The sequence below is a fragment of the Tyto alba genome, unplaced genomic scaffold (genome assembly GCF_018691265.1).
Source record: "Tyto alba isolate M040663 unplaced genomic scaffold, T.alba_DEE_v4.0 Super-Scaffold_46, whole genome shotgun sequence".
In the NCBI taxonomy this organism is placed as follows: domain Eukaryota; kingdom Metazoa; phylum Chordata; class Aves; order Strigiformes; family Tytonidae; genus Tyto; species Tyto alba.
In genome coordinates, this window is record NW_024881322.1 from 12559061 (window position 1) to 12577837 (window position 18777).

At 42.0% G+C, this 18777-nt stretch overlaps 1 protein-coding gene across 3 annotated transcripts in view; it reads left to right on the plus strand.

The window, feature by feature from the left end:
• The first annotated feature begins 741 nt into the window (after positions 1 to 741).
• The window catches only part of NEUROD6 (neuronal differentiation 6), a 36562-nt gene continuing 18526 nt past the window's right edge, over positions 742 to 18777 (plus strand). For 2 of the 3 annotated variants that reach the window (XR_004407774.2, XM_032997428.2), the window contains exons 1-2: positions 742 to 998; positions 3265 to 3358. The gene's annotated coding sequence lies outside the window, so the exon portion shown is untranslated. Of the gene's footprint in view, positions 999 to 2119; positions 2796 to 3264; positions 3359 to 18777 lie in introns of those variants that run through there. The other variant, XM_032997429.2, reaches the window with a different exon arrangement.

Consider the following 18777-nt stretch of genomic DNA (forward strand, 5'->3'; position numbering starts at 1 on the left):
GCTGAAAGTCAAATGCTTAACCATCACAAATGTTATGTACAGATTCCTGTCCCATATACCTTCCCATCTAAACCACGACAAAGCTTTCCCCACCCACAGCCATCATCAAAAACGAGAATACAGTTCAGCCTCCATTCCCATTCTGGTCTTAATATCTGTGCTAAAGCAACTGCAAGAGAAGATCTTTAAAGCCAATGGTAGCCATAATCATCTTGTTGCTTGGCCAGATCTTCCACTAACTAGGACTCAGTTTCCACAGGATGCCAAACCACCACCAGATGGTTCTCTGAAACCCTTTTTGCCAAGCTCACAGTACGATTTGGATGAAGATGCAAACCTTGTGTTAGAAAGCCTCTTTCTGCCACCACCAGTATTTCTGGACCTCTCAAGCTTTTCATCCCCTGTACATGCCACCCACGCATGGGAGATGCGGCTCTGTCGCACTCCTCCACGGCAGGCATGTTAAGGCATGGTGGCATGACCCAGAGAGAAAGCATATTTCCAGCCTGAGCTCCTTGAAATGTCATCCCCATCGCTCTGTTTTGTCATGATCTCTCCTTCCCACAGACACTTCATATCCCATGTCTCATTGGTAGATGATGGATCAGGAAGGAAACCACAAGGCTGTCCTGAATATGCATGAAAATGAGACCTAATTAGGAGGAGGCGGAACTTGATTGTGTAAGACCTGCACGAGACACATGAGCCTTGACTACTCGCATTCTTCTCTGTGGGACTGTCTTTGCATTCAGATGCCTGCCTTCTTTCACAAACCACAGTGGTGTTTGGTGCTGTGGTTGAAAGGAAATTTCTCGGGGTTTCCCCTTCACTGGAAGTCCCCTGGTTAAGGCTGCTGTTGCTGGGGAACTCGGTGCAGGCTTTCCTCTGGTTGAGGGCTGAACCTTGTAATCTTAATCTTTAATTAGCTTTCCCTTGACCCCTCCACAAGGCTTGCCACTGGAAGGCTTCTCCCTGGGGTGAGGAAGACACCTGCTTGCGTAAGTAAGACATTTTGATGAATCTCTTTAGAAGTGCTCAGGTCGAGAGTGCTGCCAGGACCTGCATAACACTTTGTCTCGGCTTCACGATAACGGGGCTTTCTGCAGAATACTGCCGAGTGGCCACCAATTAAGGTCATTTCAGCTTTGGCCCTTTGGTCTTACTGATGTTGTGGGGGTTCAGGCCATTCCCAGCCATGAAGATTTTACACAAGATGGAAGAAAACAAGAAGGGCTGATTTAATAAGTCTTTTCACAAGCAGACCGCTGGATCTCCGCATCCCACCTAGGTACCCACATGCAAGGAGACTGTCTCTCTGTTAAATGGACATCAGCCACCTCACTGGACATAGACATGAAGTATTCTCCGTCAAGAAGTCAAGGAAGTTTGGTAACGTTGCTACTACAGAACCAGAAGCAAGTATTACTTTCTGAATGCAAAGAGACGTGAAGAAGGATTATCACAACACCCACCACGGGGCAGCTTCCTATGGAGCACCCACCACAGAGCTGAATTCCCCAGGTCTCTCCATGGTCAGCAATGGGAAACAGGCACCGTCAGAAAAAGGAGTAGTCCAGGACCCTACCGCAAGCACTCAGGACTGTCTTCTAAAGAAGTTTCTCTTTCTCTTCATTGACTATAGATGATTCCTTGGAAGATGAGGCTATAGTTTGGCAGTTACACCAGTTACACCAGTTGGGTGGCTAAATACACACTGGTAATGCCATTGACTGATCATGTTTACAGGGGTTACAATTGTGTTCTCCCTTTACTCTTCTTGCTGGCTTTCGTGATTGCTGCTAGCAATCTCACTCACAGTTTCTGCATTTCAGCCTGAGTTTTCATTATCAGAAACAGTTGAACTAATATTAGCAATTCCCTGGAGCCTGCAGCTTCACTTCGATAACTACTTTTTCTAACTGAATGTTTTGCATTTCACCTGGGTGACTACCACATCAGCCTAATACTGTCCAATAGGGTTTTCCTCTGTTAGAAAGGAGGTTTTCTTCCACCTTACGGCCTTTAGTCATAGGAGGTTTTCCTCCTCCTTCCTCCTGCCAGCAAGTTGTATTAATTTGCTGAGCTTTCCAGTGTTGGGCCATGAAATGGACAACACCTTCACAACTCATAACTGGAGTCAGGGGGAAACCTCATCAGGCATACTGAAGTGATTCAGCTGTCTGAGGAAACAGTCTGGCTCCTCTTCTGTCACGCGGGCTTGCTGCCCCTGGGATGGCGTGGCATGCAAGCCATTAGTTGTTTGTGCATCAGATACCCATCCTCCAAAATCTTCAAGAGTCTTCAGGCAAAACGTCTTTTCTGCTTTCTGGGCTTACTTTGGTGGTAATACAGTATCTATCAGTCTTGTTCTCCTTGAAGTTGCCTCAAAAAAAATCTGTTTTCTTCACTCACCATTAGGTAGTTTTTCCTCCGTGTCAGAGGAGACCAGCTGCTGCCTCACTTTTCTAGGTCCAACACGTGTGCTCAAAGGTTCCCTGCAGCAACAGCCCTGCCACATGGAGCAAGCCCAGTATTTTATCATTGGGCTATCTGTGCACAAATGTTGAACTGGGAAGGAGTGTCTCCAAACCGTATTTTGGATGGTGCTACATGAAGGTGTCTGCTGGGAATATTTTTTCTGGCTCTGGCCACAGCTCCTTTGGACTCAACTTGCTACACTTCCCACAATTCATTTTATTTCCAGACCAAAAGGAACTTCGTCTTGTAAAGACCCTTTTGACATGATCTCTTTCTTCAAAAGACTGATTACATTGTCACTTTCTGTTTCTTTCCTGGTAAGTGTTGCTGCAGCTCACACATCTGCTCCTTTAATTCTTCCTCCACTTTTGCAACATGCTGCACCACAAAACTGCAGTCAAGAAAAATCTGCTAAAGGAATTTTTCTTCTGGGCTTGTACTGTGCTTTCAAGGAGCAACTCCACAGATTAAAAGTGCTTCAATGTAGTCTTGGCCATGCAGATACGAGAGGTTTATCAGGAATGTCCTCTGGGGGCCTGTGATCTGTTTCAGTGGTAATAGTACAGTTATATATATTCTGATTAAGATCCTGATACCCAGGGACAAGAGCAATAATCCATTTTTTTCCCATCCGAATATCATTTTGTTGTGTTGACAGCTATACTATAAACCCTTTCACTGTGGAGCTGCTTCTTGCACTAGTGCTGTTCCAACAGCTGCTTCTTAAGCACTTCCTTGTTGTTGGACTTCCCTGGTTTTCATAAAGTATTTTGTTTCTTTCCCAAGGCAACAGCGTCCTTCATGTTGCAGATCACTGCCCCATCCCAGCTGTTATGGAGGCCCTGTGACTTCTGCTGATCTTGGTACCCAGTATTAGTTGGTAAGTAGTTACCCAACACATGGCTTCCAGTTTCTCTAGGGGAGGTTGTTTTATGGCAGTCACTTCATTCATGGGGCTTGAAGTCCTTCATTTGCTATGCAGTGATTTACATTATGCTGTGATCCAGGTTTAGTTTATGCTTCCCAAACTTTGGCTGAGTGGCGGTATTCCCTCGTGTCTTGGTCGCATACCTCTAAGTTGTCATATATGTTTTCACCTCCTGTCAACATTCATGCATCGCACACCCTTTTCCCAGGAAATCTCGTGTGCCGATAACAGGCCAGCAGGTGCTTCCTACCAAATGTTGTGGCTGCTCATCTCTTCTTCCAGTCTCATCTGCCTCACCCGGGATAGGCAGGTTATATTCAGGATATGCTGCGGAGTCCTGATAAATAATAGCCTATAACATAGGGAGCGCATAGCCTATAGCCACCTTGAAATACTGAGTTGCTTTTTTTGCAGTGATTGGTACGTATCCAGACTGTAATTTTCCTCTTCTTTGTACCCATTTTAGAGGTTTGGCTACTTCAGATCATACTCTTGTGTCAGACACTAAGGTTCCTTTACCTCTTTGCACCTCGCTTGTGAAAGTGGCTCCTGAAATACCTGAGCTATTGGTATCAGAACCTTGGGAGGTGACTTATTTTTGCAGTTTCCAGGATATAGCCCATGACTGTGGGCAAAAAAATCTTAACTGTTAGAAAAAAATCCCATTTTACTTGCCTCCACTATGAAGTGGATTGTACAGACATCAAGTTTTTTATCAAGTGAAACCATTTTCTGTTTCGGGACGGATTTGCCAGCCTGTCAACCACATAGAAAGAAAGATTCTGACCTTTCCCTTTGCATCTGTATTCAATTTCTATTTCTCCAACACTTGGGGTGGAAGACCTCCATATTTCGTTAGTCCTACTGATGCAGGCAACATTAGAGTCCAAATGGGAGCTGGCTATTGCCCATCTTCTGTCCCATGAATACAGATTACTTTTTCCTGTTACCAATTTTGAATGTCACAGGTTTTCCTTTGGCCCTGTGAAGCTAATTAGACCTAGGAAGCTAGCTGCATTGTGATCCTTCTCTTTGTACTGTACCGTAGCCAAGAAGAGTGCTGTGTCACTGCTGTCGCTCGAGTCTCTTTGGGGGTGCTCTCCTACTGCAGGCACTGTACACCCTGTACTTTTCTGTTTGCTTATGCGTCATGCTTCTGCAAAATGGTTTACTTTGTGGTTGGAATCAAACAGCCTTATCAAAATGCAACTCTTCAATAAAGCTGAAATGAAACATTTGGACCTCGTGAAAACAAAATGTTTTGCTATTTTGCACGGGGGAGTTTAGGAAGAAGGTGAACAGCTTCTCAGTTGTTGAGTCAGCATTTGTGGGGGGTGAGAGGGGAAAGGATCTCCCTAAACGGCCAGAGCATTATTTTCTTTTAGCACAGTTTTGACGGTCAGAATTGGAGACAATGTCAGAACACAAAGCTGCAAATATGGGAAGATGATATTTCAATCTAGATCCAAAAGCAAATTCACAGCTGTCTGTAAATTAAAACAAAGAACCGCTCAGTGGCTTGGGAGCTTGCAGACATGTAGAGCTGTGCATCTGCCTGCACTTCAGGCTGACAGGGCAGGCACTGAGCAGCCCTAACCCGCCAGGAGGGTAGCTGTGTGCCTGAGGTGCTGAGTCCTGATAACTCGCCTTGTGAGCTGGCCGTGTGTCCTACACCGGGGTGAACACCTACATCACAGGGTGCCACAGCCCCTGGGCCAGGGCTGCCTCCCTGGCCTCCGAAACGGCTCCCACCTGCCTCCAGGGCTAGATTCTTAAAGAGTCCCAAAGGATGCAGGTAGACAACTCGATGGAAGTGGGACGCTGAAAACAGCAGTGGGAACCAATTCGCCTCTATAGGTCCCGAATGTGTTTGGAAATCTGGTTACGTTTCAAGCATAGTAATGACTTGGGTCAAAAGCAAGTTTGGTTATTTGGTCCGACAGATTGTTCATTTTTCACCTGAGATGACATTCATGAAGGACAAGCTTTATTTCTGCTCCTATTTTCTCCTAATTGTTTACGACGCAGTTGAATATGACAGAATTTTGAATAATATTCTTATGAAAAAAATGACTGTAAACCCTATATCTTTAGCTGTAGTAGTAAAAAGGTTCTTTTAAGTAACATTCTTTACCCATATTAGTTCTTTCTGCATCTAATGCTTATACACAAATTCTTTCTTACTAGTACTGGATCTCATAGTTGAAACAAATAATATTTTATAAATAATAGTAATAGGAAATAACATTTGCTCATCTTGTAATTATTTTCAAATACTGGTGGAATTTATCCTTTTTTTTTTTTTTGTATTAAAAGAAGAATTAAAATTTACTGATTGGTAGAGGGAAAAAAAGAATTTTGCTTGTAATCCCCACACAGGCATTATAATAACAAATTATTGTACCTGGGTGTAGGTGTATAAAGGAAAAATAGGGGTTGTCTCATTTCATAGGGGTGATTATGTTTTGAATTATCTTGCATACATCTAATCTGCCAGGGGCATCTTGGGAGCTAATCAACACCTGCAAATCTCACAAAAATTAATGGATTCAAGTTTATAAGATATTCCTATTGACTTAGGCCCAGTTTGCACTTAGATTTTACAAACTAATGAAGTTATACCAGAGGGGACAGAGTTTATACCTGCAAAGTGTACATTACCTTAAACTCATTCCTTGAACAGAATAGAAATATACTTTATTGAAGATATAACTGCATCTATACTATAGCTCTAACTGCTGTAGCTAGATTTTTAAGCTTAGTAGCAAAAAAAAAAAAACAAAACAAAAAAACCCCCCAAAACAACACCAAAAAAAAAAAAAAAAAGAGGAGCAACGTAACTTGCTGTGATACAGTAGAGGAGTGAGAGGAAGCTGCTATAAGTCTTGAACCCCACCGTGCTGTAAATTCACGGTGATGGCAAGTGGTGGGCAATACCCATTTGAATCTCCCAGAAGTGTCACAAGTACCACCAACAGCTAAAATCTGATCAAAGCTTTTGGACAAGGATGCAGTGAGCTTTCAGAGGACTGTCACAGTAATCATGAAGAGGAGATGGTCAGTCTCGCTGAGGGAGGACTGGAGATTTCCTCCAGCTGTAGTGGAGAGAGCAATGTAAAGTGCCCCAAAGAGGTATCAGGGCTTCCTCTGCTGACCCCCATGAAAACCAGCTCTGCTCTGGCACCCTGAGAGGACCATTAGTAATCAGCCTACAGATATTACGGCATCTGGATATATTACCCAACAGACAGACACATCTCTCTTCAAATGTCCTCTCAAACCTCATTAAAACTTGGGACAATGGCTGTCCAGGCATACCAAGTTCAGGTATGGAGAGCAGAAGGACTGTCGAGATGTATACAGAGAGGCATGCCCACAAGGGTGTCCAAGGAGGAAAAGGCGACAGCACAGCAATCTGGAAAGGTAATCGCTTATCCCAGGTTTTTATGGGCTCTGCTGAGTTTGACCTCTCAGTGTTAGCAATTGTTAGACGATGTAACTAGGAAGAGGGGAAATATCCCTGTCCCATCTATCACATGGCAAGGAGGCTCCTTACAGTTCCCCTTCGGCACCTAAATCAGGAGATCTGCAGCAGCTACCCTCCCTTAAAGATGTGACTGTTCGGAAGCACCAACGAGTTCCGTGGTTGCAGCAGCTCATTGCAGGAAGTAAATTAATGAGAAAAGCTGCTGAAAAGGTGATTAAAAAGCAAAAGCAAAAAGAAAGATTAAAAAAAAAATTAGCAGTCTTAGTATCTCAGACCACATATTTGCACTCCGTTCTTATAACAAAAGACATGATGAGCTTGCGCGCGCGCACACACGCACACGCTCATGCTTATTCTATGCTTTTTCGCCTCATCTGGCAGCCGCTTTCCGGTCCAGCAGACACTAACATCTAATGAGTCAAACTTCCCATTTTCAGACTAATCAGTCGGCTGCACTAATTGCAAATGCAAATATGCAAATTTATATTAATTAATTACTCTGCTAATTAGTTCTGCGGTCTTTTTGGGGTAATAAATCATTGTGCAGTGGAAGGGAAACACGTCCTGTCCCATTTCACTCCACATAAAAATTTAATGTACTCATTGAAGAAAATATATAAAAAACCCTCCGATTCTGATAGCTCTGCTTCCACTGATGAGTCCCCTACAGAAAGGTATGATTGTAAGAAGGCTTTCACATCTCCAGCAAATGCCATCACTAAGGTGCCTGTTAGCAATTTAATTATCACATTATGAGCTCCAGGAAAAGCCAGTTTGCTGTGCTGCAGGCTGTGACTCTGAGCTCCATAGTTCACACATTTTGCAGCAAATGCTGTTTATACATACATGAAAGATAATCTAGAGGAAAGCATTCCGTTTGCTCTACCTGAACGGACTGCTAAATCTTGTGTTCAAATCCCAGGAAGCTGGATCTGCTAAAACTATCACGATTATATACGCTTTAGTTCTGCAGCCTTGCTAGATCACATCTGAATGGGTTGTCAGGAAAAATGAAGAGTAGCTGAAGAAGAAACGGCTTTCAGACCCCTTTCCCAGGCCTTGAATTTGTCTCTGATCCACTTGAATGGGGAACTTGTGGCTCCCCAGCCAGTGCCACCTCTCCCTTGCACCCCTCACCTCCCCAGCGCACCCCAAGACAAGCGAGGGTCACCCTACTGCCCCCCCGGTGGTGGTCTGCCCAGCCTCAGGGGGTCCGTGGCCTTCCTTCCCCATGCCAACATGTGGAAGGTGCAGTGAGCTCCCCACACCAACCTCGTGCCCCGGCAACAGAGCGCTGGTGGAGGATCCGGTGCCAAAGCCCGTCCATTCCAAAGGGTGTGGAGATTAGCGTGGCAGGGCTTGTTCTACATCTTCCTCCTTTTAGGACAGGAGAAAAACCTCCCCCGTAGCATAGCAAACCCAACGGCACCTGACTGTGAGAAGAGAGTCGTCGAGTCCCCTCATCAGACAGAGCTACACCAGTTCACAGCAATGCTGTGGTGCACAGCTCTTCACGGGCATCCCGGGAGCCAAAGGATGCCACAGCTCTTTCCCAAGAGGTTTACACAGGCAATAAACAAAGCGCATCCTCTTGCCTCACACAAGTTAAGGCTAACTAGAAATACAGCATCTCCCACAGCTCTCAGAAGGTTTCTTATCCTCCACTTGCTTACTTTTCACTGTTCTATACCATTGTTTCAATAAACATGAAAGGTTCACAGAGCATTTTGTTTAGAGCTTGAATGGGATCAAGTGAGTTAATCCACCTCATGGAGATAGGCTGAAAAGCAGATAAGGATGTTATAAAAGTCAACAAGACTATTCTTGTATCTCTCAGAAAAAAAAAAAAAAAAAAAGAGGAAGAAAAATCATCAGCAAATGTTTTGCTTTATGCTTTAAATTATTGGGTTTAAATTGAAACAATAAATGAGGTTTACAGGTAATTAAATTCCAAGAGCCTATATCATGCTAGGTTTAACCAGAACTTGAGCTGTATGTTTTTCTCATGGTTTGGAAACCTAGGATAGCTTCTTTCCTATTTATTTATCTTTCCTATCCAAACACTGAAATAAAATACTGTCGAACAGGTAATCCGAAGTCCTGTGACTTAGGTTCTGGGAAATAGAGGAAACTAAAAAAAAAACCAAAACATCTTAAATTGACCAAGCAGTTTATGGAACAGCCAAAGATTAAATTTTATCTTAAAATGTTGCCAACTTTGCTTCAAATACTAACATGTACTATAATGGCTATGCTATTTAACATTGTGCAAATTAAAATATTTATTTAAAAGCAAACCACCTTTGTGATCCTTCTAGGTTTGCAGGATCCTGGAGTCACATGGGATCCAAATTGTTTGTTATAGAGTACAGTTCTCCCCACCTACTGTGAGTTTTTCCTGATATTTAAAAAACAGCTTTTTTTTTTTTTTTAAAAAAAAAAAAAGAAACTGTACAAGTTTTCAGAGATTAATATGTAAAGATTTTGACAAAACTCTGCAGGTAACTCTTTAATAATGAATAGGTACAAGACGGTAATGGGACTTTGTTCTGGTTGTCTGTAGTGTTCTTTAAAGAGTTACATTTAAATCGTAATTGCACTGGGACATGAGCTATAACTTAAAGACATTTGACAAAGTCTCTAGACCCTTTGATGGGTTAGCTTCAATTAGAAAGCTTCAGCAGCACATGCATCTTTTGGAAAACACAGTAGGCTTCCTCACGGCAGGCACCGTGAACAAAATTATCTTCTTTTTTTTTTTATTGTGTTCATAAAATAGCTAAGAAAGTTCTGTCAATACTTATTTCTGAAGAATATTGTCCTGATTCAGAATACTTACATACAGTCAGAAAGAAGCGATGCTAATAAAAATTCCATCATGATAGTCTATGTTTATTCCCTTTCAGTTACTTCTGGCTGATATTTATTCTCCTGTCAGGGCTGTGAAATTAAGACTTTTCTTAACATATAGGACAGCAAGACCCATTTGGCATCCAAGATGAAACCCAGATGAGTGTTAAGATTGACAGTGTTTTCACCCTTATAATTAGCTATTCACACAAATGGGGTTTTAGTTTGCACTTATGCTTGGAACATGGCACTTCTTCATACAGAGAGCAGCATTCACATGTTAACATTTTCACTTTTGTTTTTTGTTGGCACGTAAACCAGAGTACTTGCTATTGACTTCTGTTAGCGTTTTGCTATATATTATTCACTATTTATTAATGCCCTATTTAAAAAGAATTTGACATGAGCAAAGCACAAATGAGAACTACAGTGGTGCCCCTTTCCTTCGCCCTGCACTGGAGGTGGATGGCACCTCCAGAGTCTCTCTGCCACTTCCAGGTGAATGCTTTGCACATGCATAAGCACTGGGGCACCGCTTTCCAGCATAATTTTTTTTTTTTTTTTAATTTTTTAAGAGTTAAAGACCCCCCTCCCTTGCTGAGGGAAGAATGGGTGGCCCCGGTGGAACAGAACGCATACCATGCCGAGCTAATTTGCAGCCTTGTCCTCGGCTGTGCACTGACTCAGTGATGTCTGGAGGAAGGGCACAGAAGTAGGAAACCTTATGGCAGTACAGCAACAGTTGCCAGAAATTCATCAAGGATTGTGATGGGTTCTAAACAAGGTCCTGTTGTTCTAAATCGAGGAATAAAAGGCTCTCAGTGATGGAAAAGAAGGCAAAAGGATGGATAAAATGTCACTTTTTTTTGCTAGATTTGAGATGTGACTGATTTGCTCATACACATTAAGAGTTTGAAACAGAAAAAAAACAAACAAACCCAAAATAAAGCATCCTAAATGGACTGCACTCAATAAGTACTCAGGCCAGAGAGCTCACTGCCACAAGAAGTGGATTTCAGAAATGTGTTTGCAAAAAGGAATTGATATGCATATCAGAGTTACTGTAATTAATTACAATAACGTTTTTGGGTCATGCTTCAGGGCTCACAGAATTCAGCAACTGTTAGAGAACGGGCTGAGATTTAACAAGGGTAATCTCTTTCTAACCTTCATGTACACACTTTAGGGGTCTCTCTTTGGCAATGGCTATTGCCATAAAATAAGTACAAGATGAGACCAATCTTAGGTCTAAACAAACAGGAAAAATTCCTGTGTTCTCAGCTGTGGACTATAGCCCCACGTGGTCCTTCCTCTCATGGGAATGGATGGCTTTTGGCAGTTGATTTAGTCTCTTTCCTAATTCTTTATGAGGCTAGAATAAAAAGGGGATGAAAAAAAGAAAAGGAAAACTTGATCACTTCAGCAAAAGAGGTGGTATAATACACAAGGTCTTTTGCACCAAACAAATTAATTAATATTGTTTATCTCTTTAGAAACAATTGCATCTACAATGGACAAGAGGACAACTATCAGGCTAGATTAAAATGAAGATTACATATAAAATCACTGGGGGAAAAAAAGGAGAACAGACTAATGGTGGAGAAAAGGCACAGAGAAGCCCTAAAGGCAAACAATAGAATGAATAAGTATGGTAACTGCAAACCACCTAAGCAAAAAATAAAAATAACGATTGGGCAAATAGCAGTAAAATGGGAAAATCATTTGTCTATACCGAAGCTCCACGAACGCAGCTCTTTGCCTCCAGGCACACCAAGCACAAGGATGCCTTCTCACCCAAGTTGTGAGATATCCAGAGAAGCAAACCGAGACTGCTGCTCCTCTCCCTCAGAGGAGCAGAGCGATGCCTCCCTCTCCGCTCCCCCCATCGATGCAGCACCACCACCATAGCTCAGCGGGGGCAGCCACCTGGGGAACTGGTCCCGAGGCCAGGCCGGGGAGGGTATAGCGACCTACAGCAACAGCAGGAGCCCAGGGCTCGGACGCTGTGGTTGCAGCTGCCCGGGAAGGCAGCAGCAACGAGCATCTCTGATGCAAATCAAGGTGTGAAGCAGGTCAGTGCTTCGGGGACGGGGACTTCCACTGGCGCAGGTCAGAAAAGTGGAACCGAACCACCACATCCCTACCAGAGATAAAAAGGTCCGGGTTACTCTTTTTTACTGTATTTCAAAGTGCTTTGCTCACCTTCGTCAGGGATACTTCACAGCGCTGTGCTGAGGCAGAAACACTGAGCTGCTATGTGGCAGGTTAAAATGGAGTTGTGGCCACAAGGCACCTTGGGGTCACTAAAATTAAACCAAAATCAGTGTATTCTTCCAGGGAGCTATCCCAAAATTTCTGTGTTTGTTTTCAATCCCAGCCATGATGAAACATTGCAATATTCAATTGACACCCTCCCTAACTGTATTGTCAACTGAAAAACTATTTAAATTTCAGAAGCTGAACCTTTTCGGCTTTGATGTACAAAGTAGGAAACAACAGCCCATTGCCAGAGGCTTAAAAGAGAAAAATGCCTATTTCTCTCATGATACTTGGTATTGTGGGAGTTTTTCTCAGGAGCAAGTGCCCCCTGCAAACCTGGCTTCCTGCCCCAGCTGCACATGGTGGTACAGAGGGATGGTCATTCAGGGGCAGGATTGCACCGTGCCCTGGAAAACACATTATGGCCAAAGAACAAAAGCCACAAAGAAGAATTGGGGTGCCCAGACCACAGCTCCCATGACTCAATGTTCCTTCTGGGACAGGACACATTGACATTTAACTGACTAGAGAAATATACATTTTGGGGCAGCCCAATGAACAGATTATTCCTGCCGGGCTTTATTGATCCCACAAAGGACTGGTTTTGGCTTTCTGAGCAGAGAGTCAACAGACTCCACGAATGATAAAACATGCCCAAGAAAATTCTGATTTGTGAGGGCAGCTTTACCATGAAGAAATTACTCTAGCAAATAATTTCCATCTAGCTCTAGTCCTGACCCTGCAAAGACCTACAGTGGAATTCAATTTACCTATCATCAGCCACCAAAAATATTGTCTGTCCTGAGCAGGTTGCCTAACACATGCAGAGAGTTAGTGGTAGGTAGTAGAAGGTGATGCACTGCACTTAGTTTAGGCACCGCAAGAGAAGATGGTGCCTGCTCTTCCCATTCTCTACAAGGCAGCTTAGGCAATCGGCTTTCACTCAGGCAGCTAGTTAGCAGTAAACTGGGGGTATGCGAGTCCTTGCACAGCTCCACTTGTACGTGCAGGGTTGTTATTCATTGCCCATCTAAGGTGGTGCTGGAGCTGAGCTCTGTGAATAGCCCCTACCCTCAATGTCATCCTTACCATCACCGTGGCTGCTCGTGGATGCCTGGACAAAAAGAAAAATAACGTTCCTGGCTCTATAAGTGTAAGTGGCAAAGACCTGAAGCTGTGGCATGAAATATGTGGCTGAAAGCAAAGGTTGCAGCAGCCTAAGATGACAGGAATCTCTTTTTGTTCCTTAACTGGAAAAACTCTAATTGGAAATGGGACTGGTGGATTTGGAGTAAACTTTTGATGGGATTTTAAATGTCCTAGCAGTCTCGAGTTGGCTTTACAACATTGCCTAAAGTGTTTAGGCAGGTCAAAACCAAAGACTTGAAATGAGTGTACTAGTACCTAAATAAAGAAAAAATGATCCATGGTCAAAAAAAATCCTAAGGGAAAAACAAAACAAAAAAATCAACTAGAGTTTTGGGAGGATTCTTACATGTTTTAAAAGGTTTGCTTTGGGGAAAAAGCTTTTGTTGTTGTCAACTAATCACTGATTTTTAGTTCAACTTTTGATCTCTCATTTGAATTACCCTCTAATGTAAAGAGCAGAGAGGAAAATAATTTTGTACGTAGTTCTTTAACATTCACTACCTAGCTAGCTTAGTGAAAAAAACAATTTAAAACACCAGCTTTCAGTTAAATAATTTTTTCATCAGTTAATTTATTTTACTGTATCTTAATTATTTTTCTTTTTCAGAGTTTTACTTATCCAGGGTCAAAAATTAGCTCTGAGCAGTAACATGATAGGAACAATGAAGTTTAAGTTTGTAGCTGATTCTAAAACCCCATTTCCTACATAAAGCATGTGAATTTACACCTGTTTTTCTGCAAGAGCAAAGACATACAGTTGTCATATTTGACTATAGCTTTATGTACACAGAGGTTAAATAAAGCATTAGTGTACAAGATGCCATTTGACCAGAGCAAAGGTTTCTTGAACATACACTTGCAAGACACATTTTAAACATCTGGGTTCCCTGAAAGTTAATTATTCAGTTCCTCTGGAATAGAAGAGGCAGAACAGCCAGGTCTGGATGGATTTTATCAGACTGCAAACTAGCTGTGCTGTAAATAGAGAAATACTTGAGCTAGATTAGGCAGGAGAGGAACAGAAAAATGTTGATGCAGTGCTGCATTACCAATAGTACAACTGCGTGCTCCACAGACAACTGTCACTGACCCTTCTTTTTTCTGCTCTACCCTCAGTCTATCCTCTTCTAGATCACACCACCATTGCCCCAGCTCAGTAATAGTCAGTACCACCATTCTTGCCTCAATCTATCACCAGTAAGAGATTTCAGAAGGCAATCGGCCCAGCTGGAGAACACATCAAAGTGGAAAATATATTTGCACCTAGGAAACGTTACGTGTGTACTTGGGACTCGGACACATCAGGCTCTCTCATACTTCTCTAGCCACCTGAGCACCCTCTTTTCCTAATCACTTGCAGATATAAATTGGGCTCTGTGCGCGTGGTAGTGTTGTACATGGAATTCACAGCAATATTCACAGCATCCACCTCAGGGAACTTGTCCCTTATGGTTTCAGTCAGGAACAGATGTTTTAAGTATGTAGTTTGAATAGAAGTTTCTTTGTTTTCCTTTGAGGTTGAAAAATAAAATTATTTCTCTGCACGACCTTCTCACCACTTAAAAGTTAGAGTTAGGTCGATGGGAAGGGCGCAGGTGCCTGTGGGTTAGATCCAGAGTCTGAAAGTTCCTGAGCTCTCACCGGATTTCCCACTGTACGGCTGACTCACCACAGGAACTTGAGCAATAGCTCCTCCGTCTATGAAACACTGATATGAACTCACTGACCCAGCAGGCACTAACGCTTAATTTCAGTGTGTACAGTGCTGCGAGAGCTTTATTTGCTGTGTGCTGCAAGAAGAGCAAAGTAACTTTCACAGTACCAAAAGTAAAAGCAAGTAAAGCGCATTTCTCTTGCACATTTCCGATACAAAGTCCTTGGTGCTGTATCTTCGCCCGCCACTGATGGGATTTCACCATTTTAATAGTAGCACGTACAAAAATGTTCCAAGTTTTTATTCCTCAATGCCACTTTTGTGCATAAACAGTTATTAACTTTGCATCAACGTCTCCATGGATTAAACAGTCCCTAAGTACACATTGACAGCACGGATCGTTATGGGCCCTTAACATTTAAAATGGGAGGGGAGGGAGGTTGCATGTGTGTGTATTCATCTCCTTGCTCCCTCTCTTTCACAAACTATAAGGTTTAATAGCGATTAACACTAGACCACAGCACTTCTAAATTAACGATAGCCCTGCCAATTCTAATTGGTATTCTAATTAGTCTGACAATTCTACTAATTAAGAACATTAAACTTTTTAACAAAGGCTATCTTTTTTGTGTTGTGTTTGGCAAAATGGAATTGAGGGTATAGGGGAACTTGAACTGCTACTTCAGAGAATTGTTGATGATTAAAGAAAAATAAAATATTTGAGGAGCATGTAGAAACATTTATATATGATAGTTAAATAACAAGAATAGGCTATCTGAATTACAGGATATAGTCAATGATAGAGAAGTGGATTACTAAAGCGAAAACTGCAAATCCAGGATACATGGCTGAAAGAGGTTTGCCTTTTGGACACACTGATTTAGCCCAGGTGCTACAGGGATTTTGGTACAGTACTCAAACTGAGACATTCCTTTGTTTGGAGAAAGCTCATGTTTTTAAATTTGCTTTCCTCTATATATGAAAGAAAAGAAAAGAAAAAAAAAAAAAGTGTTCCACAATGCAAAATTTTCAGTAAGTATTTGTTTCACATCATTTGAAAGGTCTCATTTTGAAAAAAAAATATTTCTCTGATCTTGATTTTGTATGATATGTGATTTTGAAAAGAAATATCCTCTGAATCCCTTTGAAATTAATTAGACCTTACTTTTCCTAAATGTATTATTCTCAGAATGAAATTTCAGTATAATGCACTTAATACACAAAGTTTTATACTGAAAATAAAACATGTTATGTTTTCTGCCACTTTACGTTATAAGGTAGATCTGCAAATATCTTGCTCACAATGAAGATTTCTGTTTCCACGGGAGTCAGAACACTTGCACAGCCTTTGCAAAAAAACTCCTTGATGTTAGTTGGTGCTGCAAGAAGCAAATGAATAACAGACCGAACTGAAAGCAATATTTACTCCAAACCCCACGAGCCTGAGCCTCACAGATTTTACTCTTCCAACACCCAGCCTTGAAGGCACAGTGCAGGAGCTCCGAATCTCTCAGGATTTGGCCCCATGCTGTAACACTGAGTGTATTTCCTCCATCACTTCACCAAATCATTATTGCACTGCCTGTATTCACACTGTTCAAGGGCTTAGAGGTATGGGGAGAGACGGCTATTCCAGTCACCATCTGCTGGTGACAGCAAATGTTCTCCACATGGCTGTCTTCAAAATTCATAGCAAAGTACCCTTTTGAGATAAATTTTACCTAGATAGCTTTACATAGTGAGATGCCTTACAGGTCCAAATGCAGAATGCAGAAGCCAGCACGTCTCTCTAGGCAGAAAGCGCACTTCAAATTTCAACCCAAGCCACATATAAAACTCCTGAACACAAGAATGAGACCCTGAATATATTATAGTACACTCTTCAGAATGCATATCTTTGAATACTTTGTAAAGTGCCTATTTTTTCTCTCCTGGACACACTGCAGTAGTAATGATTCAAACTGCAATAAGTATTTCTCAAAAAATAGCAACTGAATAAAGATCATCATGAAGAAATCAAAATAAGTCCAGATACATACTGGCTGACACTACGAACAATACCATAGTGAAAAAAAAAAAAAAAAAAAAGAAGTTCTAACTTGCAAAAATATATGCATATTCAGTACTGTATCTGCTGACCACTGACTGTTTTAGCGTTTTGCAAACTATGCCCTGTATGAGCTTTTCCCAGCACTTCAGAGCTGAAAGAGTCAGGCTCCCAGTAAGGCCATGCAAGCCAGGTAGAAAGTCAGCTTATACAGCAGCTAACACAACAGAGAGGAAACACAGGCAGGATTTGGGCTCATCAAGCCTTACTCCCTTCCTAGGAAAGGGAATTTGGCCAGAAAAGAAGGCTTTTTGCCAAACTTCCAGGTGCATTCTGGCTGTGGTTGCTTTAAACTATGTGGGGATTTGAACCACTCCTCAGCCAGCCAGGGGACTGAAATGAAAACTCTGGGCTGCCAAAAGATACTACTCAATTTCCTTTGCACACCCTGCAAGGTGAGGCCACTTTGCAGAGTGGTTACCTCCAAAAACAACACTGTGTGCTCAAGGCTGTGGCATGAAATGCTGATTTTCACGCTGCCTGGTGGCCAAGGAAGCTGGCAGGCTGTAGGGCTTACACAGCTCCTTAGAGAATATGCAGACCTAAGAGATGGAAATTACCGAAGCTACTGTTTACTTCGGCTTGTACTTACATACGTGATAACCTCACCTCTCTTTATGGCAGATTATAACTCCACGTTGGTTTTGGCAAATTTTATTGACCATTGTTAGGCAATGTTGCTTCCAAGGGGATGTCCACAGATCTTAACAAGAACATCTAAGCAGGCATAAGCAAAATCCTCCCTTGAGCTCTACTTCTTTCAGTTGTGTACTTGAATAGATGGGAACCATTGCTCTATTCTTAATCTTCTCCTCTTTACTCTGTACTAGGATAATTATGAGGCTTGCAATGGGAGTCTAAGAAATTTACAGTTTACAACATCAGTGTGTCAACTTGCCCCAGAAATTTGGTGAAAAACTCATTAAAATGGTTTTCGGTAAAGATGAGAAACATCAGTTACTCTAAAAGTAGATCCACAGCTAGGAGTAATAGAATTGTTCATTCATCACTGAAAAAATGTTCTTTAAACATCAGTTTTCCAAAATTATTTTGGAAAAAGATCATTACAGCCCAATCTGAATTCAGCATCATTTTACAGCTGAGCTGAAATTGGCTGTGCCTTTCACTTTCTCAGAAGCTTGGGGATTGAATCCAGAAAACAGTTTTATAAAATCCTGTTCTATTTGCGGTCAAATTCTGCCACCGAATCTCCAGTACTGTCAGGGGAAAATTGATCCTGTGGCTAAAAGATTGCAAATGACCCAGCTTCCAATCTTAACTGTGACAAACTTTGTGTCTTGAGGCAAAATCTGATGGTCAAGATCATCTGAAGTATATTGCTGTCCATCTTCCACTGCCTTCAAACCAATGAAGATACATATAGCTTTGTGCAACAGGAAAAAGCAGGAAGGCTAGAGGATCCAGTGACTGTACACTTCACCTAATCTGCTTCTGAAAAAATAGTTTCTGAACTGCTTATCAAATAGACATTGGGTTCTTGATTATTCCTAACATTTGCATTGATCTTTTTAAATCAGGGAGACAAGCTCAGGATCTGTGCCATAAGATCCTTGTGCCTCCCTTTTCCTTCTGGAAAATAGCATTTCCCTGCTTCATAGGAGTGGTATAAAGATAAACATTTAATTCTGGCACCGCCTTAGTTTTGTTTGGTTTTTTAAACCCAAAGTTACTTTTCTTTTTGATAAGGGAAGATCTCCAGTAAGGTTTTTAAGTACACGCATCATCACATGTTGCAGATGCTGGCTGGCAATTGCAGAAGCTGGGAGGGGTCAAAAGTGTAACACAGATTTGGGAAACGTAAGGGAGGCCATAGTTCATTAACAGATTGGGTTGCCTGATTGCAC